Below are 14,594 nucleotides of genomic sequence, written 5' to 3' on the forward strand. Positions count from 1 at the left end.
GAGAACTCATTCATGCACTAAATTAGTTCTGGGCAGTGTAAAGTAGACCCCCCTCAGTTATTCAGATAAACAAAAACAAAAACCCTATTGGGGGTGTCTCCGAATGACACAGATATCTCAGAAACGATTTTATAGAACCCATAATTTATTAAAATGCCTAATCATCATGCCACATACAATAGTACATCAAGATGTCTTTAGGATGTCCCTTTGCAACCCTACTCTGTTCAAGGACACTGAAAATAGATAACTAGAACAAGTCAAGTGGCAAACACGGTCACATATTACAATAATAAACAGAAGATTAGTTTGCTAAAGTCTATCGTACTGTATCTCACAGCTCTGTACCCTGGAAATATTTTCCTTCCATGCAGAGGAAAACAAATAATAAAAGTGAATTCTGATTGGAAACCTCTAAGGAAACTGGTTACGTTGATGCTTAAAATGTTACAGAGTCTTTTAATATATTCCGCTGAGTGATAAGCCCTAGATGATGTCAGTCAGGACTATAGAAATATGTCTTGTGACTCTTCTCTAAAACACATCAGCCCAGATCTACAAAGGGATTTAGGTGCCTAAATCCCAGATTATGTGCTACTGAAATCCACAAAACCTGCTCAGCTGCCACCTAACCAGTTAAGTATCAGAGCGCTAGCTGTATTAGTCTGGATCTGTAAAAGTGGCAAAGAGTCCTGTGGCACCTTATAGACTAACAGACGTGTTGGAGCATGAGCTTTCGTGGGTGAATACCCACTTCGTCGGATGCATGTTGTGCATGCATTCACTCACAAAGGTTGTGCTCTAATACGTCTGTTAGTCTATAAGGTGCCCCAGGACTCTTTGCCGCTAACCAGTTAGGCACCTAAACTCACTCAGCAAGCTACTTTTGTTGCTGTAAAAGTACCCCAGGCACCTAAATGTATGCCTTTGAGCATGTGCACTGCTGCCTCAGACAGGTGCCCACTCACCTAGCGCCTACCTAAGCCCAGATGTGATCCACAACCCAGGTGGAGATGGGTGTTGTTGTATGTCACTGATGAGCAGACCGATGTACAGATAAACACTTTATTATGAACAGAACTACGTACAGAAATGAGGTACCAAAACGTCCTACTACTCTGTGTATCTGCAGCCTGAGACTGCCCTGTCCTAGGCCTCTTTATTTCTGCCCACAGCAGGACATGTGTCCTAGAAAACCAAAGCCTTCATGAAGAAGTGCAGTCTGCACTTCCTGGAGCACTTCCACACCCACTCACCATTTCTTTAATGTCACTGTTCGTCTGTGGCAAACACAACTTCTCTCACTCTCCTTTTTGATTTGGTCATTCCCAGGTGTCCTGAGTATATTTGTTCCAATATTTTCTTTGTAAATTATTGTGGGAACTTCAGTCTACATTTGAGAGCATTGCTGAGATCACTGAAAGCTCATTTTTTATAGTGGAAATAGGCAGGTGGAAGGGTTGATTTTTTACTTATAGTTCGTATCACTGCTTGCAACACTTCATATTTAGCTGTTTCTGTCTCCAGTTCATCTCCTATGCCTGGAGACACAGCAAATGATGCTTTTATCATATCTGTTTACTGCTTGTTCCAGATCATCAGGCCGTGTACTGTCGGAAAGAGCACATGCTCTTGAAGTCTGTCTGCCATTACTAAGTGATGTCCAGATTGGAACTCCGGGGTGACCTCATTTTTTATTTTTTTATTTTTTGTATTTTGAAAAGTAGTTGCTGTATCTTTGGTGGTACTTCCCTAAGTCCTTTTTCTGTGTATTGCAATCCGAGGTTTGGGATCAGTTTCTGCTTTGAAGCTACAACCCTAGAGAAAGTCTCGAATCTCATATGCCAAACCTCGTGTCTCTTTTTCAATTTGTGCGTACATCTGCTCTACGTGTAGATGCATTTAAGAATGGCAACCCCTCAGTTCCATGACACTGTGATAGTACTGCTCCCAGCCTTCTTTTCAAGGCGTCTGTGGAGAGTATTATCTCTTTCAATGGGTCAAAAAAATGCAGCACCAGAGCTGATGTCAGAATGTGCCTTGAATCATTGAACTTTCTTCATGTTCTGGCATTAATACCCATTCTGTGACCTTGTGGAGAAGATGTCTTAGGTGAGTTGTGCGAGCTGATCAGCATGCCTAGCAGCATTTGACTTCCCTTTTTATCTTCAGGCCTCAGCATGTTCAGTATTGCCTGAATCTTTGATTCATCAGGCAAGATTCCCTCTGCAGTCTGTCTCTCTCCCACGTATGTTATTTCTGTTTGAAATTGACATTTGGCCTTCTTATGTACACTCTCACACCTGCTAGACCCTCTAGCATTTGGCTCATTGTACAGTGACATAATTCTGGAGCCAAATGTATTCTGAAAAGAGTCTGAAGAAGCAGTAGTAGCTGCCAAATGTGTGTTGAAAGTACAGATCGTGGAGCTCTCAGTGTCCAAAGGGATCTGCCAAAATCCTGCCAGTGCATCAAATTTGCTGAATAATTTGGCTTCTGCCATCTCAGATAATAATTTACTTCTTGTTGGCAAGTGGAAGTGTTCTCTTTTTATGTTTTTGTTCAACTCCTTAGGGACCATACACAGCCATACTCCACCTCTTTTCCTCTCTACAATTACTAAGGAGTGAACCCAGTCTGTTGGTTCTTCTACTCTCCAGATGATACCATTTGCTGTCATGTGTTGCAGGTCATTTTCTACCCCCTAAGACTAGTGGAACTTTTTATGTAGCATATACCACAGGTTCTGCATCTTTTCTTAACTGTATCATATATGTTACTAAGAGGCCCCCATTTCCTGTGACTATACCTTGAAATGATGCTATTATACTTTCATATCTGGTTCTATGTTGTCTTTCTGTTTCTCTATGTCAGACATCCTCTTAATGAGACCACGCACCTCATATGTGTGTAGACCCAAGACTGGTTGCTTGCCTCTGTGTACCACCCACAAACTCTTGTTTTATTGTTTTCCCTTTGTATTTAAGTATCAGTGAGCACTCTCCCAACACTGGAATTGTTCCTCCACTATAGTCTTTCACAGATTCTTTTTGACTCTCCTTACATCTCTCTATTTCAGTTTCTGTCATCACATTTACCTGTGCCCCAGTGTCTATCTTATATGTCACGTATGTGCCATTTGTGCACATTTTAATTAGCCAATCTGAGTTTTCAGCCTTTAGCATTATTCTATTTAAGATTAGCTCTCTCTTAATTTAAGGAATTACTATCTGCACTTAATAATGCACTTTCCTGATTTCTCTTCACATTTTAGCATAATAATGGGGTGTATTATAGATTCTACATACTTGCCAGAATGCTGAGCATTTCCTATATTTATGCTGGTTGCCACATCACCGGCATTATTCCTGCTTTCCATGTTTCTGTAGTTGGCCAATTTAGTTTCTGTGAATTTTTCCCTTGTTGATTTAGCTATGGTACTCTCAGTCATATACTAGAGCCTTTCCCTAGGCTTTTTATTTGTGTTTCTGTTGGTCTTACCATGAGACAAACTGAGGCATCTGCCTCATGTGCCAGACTGTGTGTGGGGGGCGGGTGGGGGCTCCACTAGGACCCAGAGTGTAGAAAATTGTGTCTGCTTCTGGTGCATATGTATTCTCTCTGCTCTAGATGCACAGAGATGGTGGAGTGCTGTGCTGGAGGAAGGAGGGCACAAGAGACATAACAGGCAGGCAGGAGAAAAGGTGAGAGGGAATAACAGAAAGCAGCAGGAGCTGCAGGAAGAGAGAGGAGGAGGAGCCTCTTATGTACCTCTCTAGCACCCCCAGGAGCCTGGACTCATTAACACCAGCTTCTCAGGGAGCTTCCTGTTTCCTGGTGCTTCCCTGAACCCACTTGAGGACAACAGGCAGTCAACTGAAGTAGTAGGAGCCAGTTAGGCCCTTAAGACGCTGATATCTTCCCTCACTCAGGCCTTGCTACCAGCCTGCTTATTTGTTCCTTTCAATTGAGTGTTGAGATCCACTATAGCTGGCACAGAACAGCAGTCATGAGTGAAAGATGAAAACGCCCCTCTGGGGCAGCATTCAGAAAAAGAAAGAAAGCAAAGGAAGCTTTTTTATCTAAGCAGGAAGGAGCTCTCCTGAGATACATAGACACAAATGTTCACGGTGAGCCTTCCGGCCCCAGTGAGGATGTGAGTGGTGAGGAGATGCCTGATCTTCCAGTTAGTCAGAGTGCAGGTGACCTGGCAGCTACTGCAGCATCCATATCTCCATCTCAAATGGATTAACCATGCACATTCTCTGATCTACACTTTCCTTCAGGAAGAGTGTGGTGGAGGCACAAGAAACAGCTGCTGCTGAGTTTAGTTCCTTAAGTCTAGATGATCCAGGACTGTGGACCCACTTAAGCAGTAGCCTGAGGGACTTCCTTGTACTGCATGGGCCACAGCAAGAGAAAAACGTCATGTTCCCCAAAGACAATGAAAATAGCAGTTTCCATCCAACACATTACTGGCGTGAAATCACCAATGGTGACAAAGTGGAGAGGCCATGGCTTATGTACTCAAAAACCCAGAATGCTGCATACTGTTTTTGTTGCAAACTCTTTCAGTGTAATGTTCCAGCCTCATTAGGTTCTACAGGAACAAAGGACTGGAAAAATCTGGCATACCATGAGAAGGCAGCAAATCACAAGAGAGCATTCCATATGTGGAAAGAGCTTGAGATGAGACTAAGGTTAAAGGCCACCATAGATGATCACCATCGAGAGAAGATTGCATCAGAGTCTATTTATTGGCAAAATGTTCTGAAAAGGCTCATTGCCATTGTAAGAATGCTTGCTACCCAAAACCTAGCACTGCATGGCACTTCAGATCAGCTGTATGTGCCAAACAATGGAAACTTCCTTAAAATTCTGGAGCTGATGGCTGAGTTTGATGCTGTACTCCAGGAGCATCTAAGAAGAGTCACCGCCCAAGAAATGTACACACACCACTACCTTGGAAAAACAATTCAAAATGAGATCATACAGTTACTGGCAACAAAAGTCAAACAGAAGATTGTGGCAGATCTGAAGTCAGCAAGATATTACTCTGTTATTCTGGACTGCATACCTGACATCAGCCATACAGAACAAATAACATTAATGGTGTGTTTTGTAACAACAACAGAACATAGTGAAAACATAGGAATGCTCCTGCAATGGTGAGACTGTCAGAGAGCATTTTCTGGAATTTATTGACATTGATGATACTACAGGCGCTGGCATGACAAATGTGCTTCTTAAAAAGCTGGAAGATATGGGAACTGCGATAGCTGACATGAGAGATCAGGGCTACGATAATGGTGCCAACGTGAGAGGAAAGAACAGAGGAGTGCAGACACGGATCCAAGAGTTAAACCCTCGAGCTTTTTTTGTCCCATGCAGTTCTCATTCATTGAACTTGGTGGTCAGTGATGCAGCATCAGCTTTTAGTGAGGCTGCTGAATTTTTTAATGTAATTTAAAGCATCTAAGTATTTTTCTCTGCATTAACTCATCGATGGCAAATTTTGAAGCAACATCTGGGAACATCCTCTCTGACACTGAAACCACTGAGTACCACACGATGGGAAAGTTGAGTGGAGGTGATAAAGCCTATCAAACACCAAATTGGGAAGATAGATGATGCCATAGTTGCTATTATGGAGGATAATGCTATGACAGGAACTGTTCATGGGAAAACAGTGGCAGAGGGAATCATCAGAAACATACATAACTTCAAATTTCTGTGTGGCTTAGTGTTGTGGCATGACATACTGTTTGAAATAAATGTCATAAGCAAGAGACTCCAAGGTGTTGACCTTGGTATATCTGAAGCAATGCAACAACTGGACAAAGCAAAGTCATACCTACAGTCTTACCAGTCAGATGAGGGATTTCAAAATGTTCTGAAGAGTGCACAAAAGTTGGCAGAGGAACTTCACACTGAAGCTATTTTCCTACCCATTCAAGACAAGAGTCACCGAAGAAGAAGACATTTTGATTATGAGGCATGGGATAATCCCTACAGTCAGTCGAAGAATGTTTCATGCAGCTCAAGGAACACAGCAGTATATTTGGGATGTTGTATGATATTCCAAAACTCTTCACTATACCTGAAGAAGACCTACACCAGCAATGCAGAGCACTAGAGACAGTGCATGACACATGATGACATGCGCGATATTGACGCGAGTGATTTAAGTGATGAATTGAAAACCCTTTCAAGATACATTTCAGCAGGATCAACTCCAAAGGCTGTTCTGGAATATATATGCACAAATAAGATGACCACCCTCTTTCCAAATGCTCTTGTTGCTCTGCGCATACTTCTAACACTTCCTGTAACAGTTGCCAGTGGAGAATGCAGCTTCTCCAAGCTGCAGTTAATAAAAACACATCTACACTCCACAATGACACAGGAGAGGCTGGTCGGCCTTGCAACCACCTCACTAGAGCATGAGCTGGCCCAGACTGTGGACCTTCAGCAGGAAGCAGTTCAGACCTTTGCAACCAAGAAGGCACGGAAAGCATCACTTTGATTATTCAAACAGATAAAAATGCCAGTGTTTACTATGCAGATAAGAAAAGTTAAATTTGCTGTTCAGGAGTTTGAAAGTTAAGTGTTACTTAAAATTTTTGAACAAGGCATTTTAAGTTGTTAGTTCTCCTTTACTGGGGTAGGTAGCAGAGCAGTACCATGAGAGGAGTAGAACAGGAAGAAGGCAGAATTGAGACCTTTCAAAGTTTGGCCTAAGCGAGGAGGCATGGGGGCGTCATTTGAGCTCCCCGCCTCAGGTGCCAAAATGTTGTGGGCCGGCCCTGGCTTAGCATATAGATATCGCCCTTTCTAGTGTCAGATCCATCTCCCTTAGTTACTGTTCACAGACTTTTTCTTTATTGTTACATCCCAGGACAATGTGGTTTTAATGAGAGAGTCTTTAATACTCCATATTCACAGGATTGACCTTTTAGTTTAAAGTGTGTGAAAACTCCTCTTTTGTTTCCCTTTAATTCTGTCTTCTCATCCTGAACACACATCTTTCATAAGTAACTTTTTTTCTAGAGACACAATGATCATCAAACATTTTCATTATTTCTGTAATGCTTTCTTCTTTTTCCCCATCTTTATAGACTGCATTGTACACATGTTTCTGCTAGTATTAAGTGCAAAAAAAATATTTTGCTCAGCCCAAGTGGCTTTTGCTCAGCCCAAGCAGCTTTTGCTGAGCCCAATCTTTTGTTTGCCCAAGTGGCTTTCATATATAGCTCAAATTGCTGTTTGGACTGTTTCCAGGCACATTCAGCACTTCCCCGGTCCCTAGAGTTGGTGGGGGAGTTATAATGAGGTGCACAAGCTCTGTATCAGCCATTTCATTGTGATCGCTCACGGGGTCTGCCTTCCACTCCTGGTACCACGCAGTATCTCACTGATGAGATCTCGCAATGTCCTGGTAAACCCTTTATTCTGAACAGGGACTATGTATAGCAATGAGGTAACAAAACGTCCTGCTGCTCTGTGTTGCCCTGGCCTGGCCTGCTTTATTTCTGCTCCCAAGCAGGAATTGCATCATTGGGGAACCAAAGTTTTCATGAGGTGTGTACCTGGAAGCATCTCCACACTGCCTGGAGGACTTACTCTATAACAAAAGTGTTTCCCCTATGTGGGGCCTAATCTCTTTAAGGATCCAGGCTCCCTAGAATAGTTATTGGAATACATGTCACCTACCTTTACTCATGGCCAAGTTGTAGAAGTGTAAACGAGAGGCAGTTTGAAAACCAATGCTAAATAGGCTTCTGAGTAACAGTGCTACCCACATGGCCTCTTCCTGCTAGCGTTTCAGAAGGGCTGTACTGACAAAGTATTATAGTAGCACCTAGAGGGGGAACATAGGCACACACAGAGGTGAAGGCCCCAATCCTCACCGGTATTGAAAACAATGGAAGTTAGGAGCCTAAATACCTTTGAGGATCTAGGCCAAAGTGACTTGCCCAAAGTCACCTAGCAGATAGAGCCAGGACTAAAACCAGGCCCTTAAACACACAGCTAAGTGCTTTATCCATTGGACCACACTATATAATAATGTTAAAATGCAATTAATGCTGGTGTAGATTGCTTTCTTACAGTGCAAAGTCCCTGCATGAGTTGATGAAGTTTCTCTCTGCTGTGGCCTGGGAGGCACTGAGGCTGATTTAGCTTATTGAGTTTGGCTTCCACATAGGTGATAAGACTTTTGGATTGGCTCAAGCCTTCATGGTCACCCCATGGGATTATCTCAGGTGTCTGAAGGCTCAGTCCATACTCCGGATTTGGTGTTTGGGTTAGGATGAGAGATTGGAGTGTTAGATATTATTTCCATGTCATGAACTGATCATTGCCTCCTGTGGCCTGAGGCGAGGACCAGTCTCTTCTGTACGGACATGAGACCTGTTCTGAGGGCCCTCCCTGAGACGCTCGTGGAACTGGAGGGCTTTGAGAGGGCTCTGCGAGAGAATATTTTTTAGCCACTCTATACTGGTTCAGTAGGAGTGTATAAATATTTTTTGTCCTTGACTACTAATAGTACACAATGTTTCACAGAGCTTCCTTAGCGGCTGACTGGGCATATCCACTGATGCAGAGTTGAGGAGGTGGGTCCATGGCCCTGCCTCCTTCTCACACATTTTGGGGTGCCATTTAGAAGAGCACAGCACTGGCAAAGTGTCCTCCAGAGGTTTCTTGCACTGTCCTCATCCATGTGCACATCCACAAAGGGGCCAGCCAAAAACTGGCTCTGTTTATTTTATAGCTCCCCCTGTTGTCTCTCTCCACTCCCTCCCCTCATCTCAAAAAACAGTATGTTTGACATCCAAAACAGTTTGAAATCTGAACGAGCAGGAGGTGAGGTTGGCCTTTTCTCAAACACCACTATTACTGATGCTCAGACACAGGCAGGAATGGGAGCATAAAATAAGTAGGAAGAAATGGCTCATTGTGTGTCTCGGATTCCTCAGGATCAGTAGGGGAGTGGGAGTAGGGAGTAGGCTGAAAGGAGCAGTGGCCATCTGTGATAACAGGGTGAGACATTAAGGTGGCCAGGTATTTAGGCTCCTAACTTCCATCGATTTCAATATCTGTGAGGATCGGCGCCATCACCTCTCTGTGCCAATGTTCCCCCGCCCACCCTTTCAGTTCAGGGACTGCCTCTCACTATGTGTTTGTACACCGAGAACACCAGAGCTCTGTTCTTAGCTGGAGTCTCCAGGTGCTACTATAATACTATAGCAGCACAGCCCTTGTGAAACACTAGCATGCGCCAGGCAGAGCGCTGGGATTGGAATGCTGTACAGCTATTGGAGAAACCACAGTTCAGTCATTATCTAAACAGTCCTCAGCATGCTTCATCCACACCTGGCCACCTCAGCTTCTCGCTCTCCTCCCACCTTATCACCCCACAGAAATTTTTATGTTCCCTCAGCTCTTCCTTACTCCACCCCAATGAGTTATTCATATCTTTATTATATTGTAATTATTGGGGTGTTTGTAAAGCTTTCACTCACACCCTTGGGCCCTTTCCCCTACTAGCAAATTTGTTATCAGTCGTGCAGGGAAGAGGTGGGTTAGGAATACAGTGGCTTTGCTCTGGAGTTTTTATCCCTAGGCCTGTCTGCTGGCCTTGTTCTATCGAAGAGCACTGGCAGTCCTATAAGGATGACATTGATTTTGATTTTTGTATTAAATATTGTTAATTTATGTGAAGCACCTAGCATGTTACACAGGCTCTGTTATAATAATAGTTAGTATCGTTGCATACAGGGCTTGCATACAAATAGCGATACTATCAGATCTAATTTTGTAAACATCTAGTCTTTATTTTGGATGTAAACACAGCTACACCCGTTCCTTGACAATTCCCACTTGTCTTCTGCTGCATCAAATATCTGCCTGGAAACAGATGCATAAAACTCAGTCCTGCAGTATCCTTTAGCCAGGTCAAGGCCATACAAAGTCCAGGGCCTTATACTGCATCAAATGGTGGCTGGCTGATGGGGTTAGAATGGAGTTGCTCTTTCCATCCTCTGTTTATGGAAGTCATGATGTCACATACCCTATCAGGGACAACAGGAAGTCTACAGCTCTGATTTCTCAACATCTTAGAGAGGTGATTAATGCTACACATTTGTTAAAATTCAGTGCTAACTGTATTTTTAAAATAGCTTTCCTCTTTAGGAATCTTACAAACCAGTTGGTAACAGCAAAACCTTTGCAGTTCTTTTAAAATATCTAGGATTTTTAACAAATGCAAAGCAGATGCAGCATCTTGTTACTCATAGCTTCTTCTAAATTATAAAATATATATAATAAATAATTGGAAATATCTCATTATTATCTGTCTTGAGTAAATGTCTTATGCACTGAGTAGTCTGGTGTTAGCAAAAGAATATATTAATATTGAACATGCGGACTTACAATTCTTCACTTCAAATAGGATTTATGGCCTGAGAGTATCTATAAGTGGAATAGACCTTTATAATAATAAGCTGGTTATGGACATTTGCAGGAAAAAGGACAGTGTTTGCAAACTTTCAGGCAGCTAGATTCTGCCACCTTCCCTCATGCTGAATAGCCCCCTACCCCTTAAGTAGTCCTAATGGGGTGGCCATCAAATCTGGAGCCCCTGGGGGCTATTTGAGGAGCAAGACATTACTCAATGAAGCAGCAGTGGCATAAAGTAAATTCTTTACAAATATAGAACCCAACCCTGCATTTCTTGCACACCCAGAGCTCTCAATAACTTCAGTAGGAGTTTTAGGTGCAAAGGAATGCACAACTGATCCCATACTAATCTCCAAAATAGCTCTGAATTAGCACAATACTTGCTTTTATATCATAAAGACTTGTACATGCTCCAATTTTCGTGGGACCTGATCCAAAACTCCTGAAGTTAATGGAAAAACTCCTATTAAGTTCAATGTGGCCTATTGATTTTTATTATGTTTTTAAAAGTACAACAAAATTTGCATCTTTCTGGTTTTCAGTATTGTGTAAGGAAATGCTTCCTTGTCATATTCATAAATGTGTGACTGCAATATTGTTTGGTTTAGTATGTCAGGTATCAAAACAGTTTGTTAAATTTATTACTAGATTGTTTTTTTATTTCTTTCCCAGCACGTCTTCACTTCTGCAACTACCTCCTTTCCTATTTCCCCCTTTGATAAGATGACTGGACAAGATGACAGGTTCTGGGACCTTGCACAGATCAATAATGCAGAGCTATACAGCTGACTCACCTTGGTATCCTGACCACTCGTCCATCAACTCTGGTATTCTATCTACACCACCGGCTATTATAGCCAGACCAGCTCCATCTATCTAAGGTATTCTTATAAGAACCAAGTATTTTTATTATTTATTATTATGTTTTATTTTACCGATTAATATTTGGCCCCCATTTATGGAGCGTCTGAGTGCCTCGCAATCTTTATTGTATTAATCTACTTCTATACTGTGGGCTGGGGGTGTAATTCCCCACTCATGTACACAGACTTGGGCTAGCTCTCAACGAGATAGCATGGATATAAAAGTAGTGTAGACACGATAACGCAGGCAGAGGCAGTAGAAGCTTGGCTTAGTCATACTGAGTACAAATCCACTTGAAACAGGTGGACACGGGGCATAAATATGTTTGAGCCTCTCTCTGAAAAAGAAGAAAATAGGGCCAGGGATAAAAAGGTCTTGTAGAGAGCAAGATCAGGAAGAAATTCTGACATGTACCTCTTTGAGTAAATGCCAATCTGTTTTCCACTCATCACATCATTACCTGATCCTGTTTCCACTGAAATCTTTGAGACTTTTATCACCAGGATCAATGGGTATATAGGTTCAAGCCCTTTAGTGTCATGAAGCACTATCAGCACCATAGTTAGAATTGCCCCAGGGTTTTCATTTCATTTGGGCTCTTAAATCTTTCCTTTTTATGTATCACTACAAGGTCATAACAAGCTGAACCCAGTATTTTTAATTGAATATTAACAGCTTAAAAATCTACTTTTTTTGAACTTTTACATGAAATGTCACTCTTTTATCAGAACCCTTTTTATAAAAGAAAATAAATAAAAATTAGTTGTTCTCTGAGTAGCAACTGTACCATATATGGAAATGAAATAAATTAATCTAACCAGGAACAAGAAGCATTTTAGTCTGGATTTAAGTCCAAATGTCAGTTAAACATTAAATACAGAGCTGCTGCCTGTGCGTCTGTAATCTTGACTTGGGGAAGGGCTTGGATTTGGTCAGGTTGGAATGAGATCCTGAAGCAAAACACCATATTTGGCTTTTTCTCTAGTTACTTTTTTAATTTCACTGCTGGTGAGCAATGCAGCCATCTCAAACTCATGTCTCTTGAAAATTTGGAACACAAATAAGTAACATTCACTAACTGGTGTCTTTTCTTTCTGCTTTTTCTTTCCATTTCCATTTTATTCCCCTCTCTTTTCTTTCTGTGTGAAATTATAGTCTTCTTCTTTTTTCCTAAACTGGAGCCCTTTTTCCTTTCCCGTTGTTCTCTCTTTGATATATTCTTCCCCACATTTTCCACCATCCATTCTCTTTTCTCTGTCCTTGTTCACCCATTACTACCACTGCTCAACCATTTTGCTATTTCTTCTTGTCCAACCCTGCCCATATCCCATTTCCTCCCCAATGGCCTTTCTCTTTCCCTCCCCAAACTTCTGCACTCTAGCTCATCTGTTCCTCCATCTTTGTCTATGTTGGCTTTCTCCCATTCTTTCCTCCCCTATCCTGGTCATCTCCCCTTCTTTTCTCCATGCCTTTATCTTGCCAAGATCTGCAGTGCAGTTGTTATTTCCACTAAAAACATAGATTCACTGGGTTTGATCCATTGCTCATTGAAGCCAATAGGAGTCTTTCCATTGACTTCAGTGACCTTTGGATCAGGCCTATACAATATAAAATATAGAGGGCAGGGGAGTATTCGATCATCTTGGCCAGCTCTCTGCCAGTATAGGAACTTTCCCTGCAATATTGTAATCAGGGCTTTCCTTGCACACAGTATCCATAAAATTTTGCTGAATGTTGATTGTGTGCTGTACATTTATTGACTGAAACACTTGAGTTGTTGGTTTTCATATTGGTAATTTTAGAGCACAGATGCCTAGCATATTTACTCACATACCAGAGCTCACATTTAATGAGCAAAATGTCAAGTATATTGTTATCCACCATGAAAACTGTGAAAAATATCCTTGCCATCTGCACTGTGCCTTCTGCTTCAGCCTAAAAGAATTTTACAAGCAACTACATGAAATAAACAGTCAAGTCAATATTTATAAATGACAACCACCTCGTACAGGCCCAATCCTGCTATACTTCCACACCTCAGACTCCTACTGGCATTCATGGAAAGTTTTAGAGGGCGTAAGGGAGACAGAAGTCTGCCAATAGTTGCTCTTTGCTGTATTTGGCCGTAACATTCTCATAATAGTAAGTGAGATAGTTGGAAACAGAGGGAAATGGAAACAGAGAGAAATGGAACTAAAAGTTATTGACATAGTTGAAGGGCCAGATCCTGAACCATTGCCGATCAGCATAATGCCATTGACTTCAGTAGATCTCCAAGAACTCCAAGGATCTAACCCTAAGTAACCATCACAAAACTCACTTGTGAATGGGGAATTTGACAGAGGGATTTGACATACTGGCATGATACAACATTGCAGTTACACAATACTTGAACTACTTAGATTGTATGCTGTATGGGCAGGAACCATCTTTTTTATTCCATCTTTCTCCTAGGCACTACCACAGTACAAATCATTCAGAATAATATGGGCCGTGTCTGTATCCAGATGGAAAGATTGTGATCTCCTAGATCTGGGCCTGCTCTTGAAAACCTTCAATCCTGTTTCTTCAGTAGAAGTTAAGGGAGCTTCGTTTGCCACATGATCATGCCCCAAGAAAGGATGAGAAAAAAGGCTCTCGCCCACTGCACTTATCTGAACATCCAGAAGTACTGAAAGTCCAGTGGGAACCCTAAGTAGCAAAACTGACTGGGAGCTTGTCTACACTTAAAACACTACGGCAGCACAGCTGCGCCATTGTAATGCTTCTGTGTACTACGAGGGACTTTCCCATCGGCACAGGTAATCTACCTCCCCAAGAGGCTGTACCTAGGTTGATGGAAGAACTCTTGTGTTGACCTAGCACTGACTACACAGGGACTTAGGTCAGCTTAATTACGCCGCTCTGGGGTGTGGATTTTTCCCACCCTTGAGCGACATAGTTTTGTTCACCTAATTTTCTAGTGTAGACCAGGCCTAAGAAAAGGCAGACATACTCCCTGACTCAAGAGAGTGAATGAAACCTTTGCCATTTGTACCATTTGTTTTCCCCAAGCCACCAGCAATACCTCAGTCTTCCCTGAGTTTAGCCTCAGTCAGATCATTCTCATTCCAGCCACAGTCCAGGACTGATACTAGGAAAGCTCCAACCCATGTAGTCAGAGGCTGATGAAATAGAGACATGGAGCTAGATCTCATCTGCATATTTATGGCACTCCCACTGATCCTGCCTCTCTGTGTTCCCTAATGGCCCCATATACAAGGTTGAAC

General features: G+C 42.2%; 1 long non-coding RNA gene across 1 annotated transcript in view; it reads left to right on the plus strand.

Annotated features, from left to right (window-relative positions):
* LOC122464627 overlaps positions 1-14,034 on the plus strand; it is a 34,072-nt gene extending 20,038 nt beyond the window's left edge. The window contains exons 2-3 of the long non-coding RNA XR_006288825.1: positions 11,134-11,342; positions 13,780-14,034. This is a non-coding gene — a long non-coding RNA (uncharacterized LOC122464627). The remainder of the gene's footprint in view (positions 1-11,133; positions 11,343-13,779) is intronic.
* Positions 14,035-14,594: the final 560 nt, after the last annotated feature.

This window comes from Chelonia mydas, chromosome 2 (genome assembly GCF_015237465.2).
Source record: "Chelonia mydas isolate rCheMyd1 chromosome 2, rCheMyd1.pri.v2, whole genome shotgun sequence".
Lineage (NCBI taxonomy): Eukaryota > Metazoa > Chordata > Testudines > Cheloniidae > Chelonia > Chelonia mydas.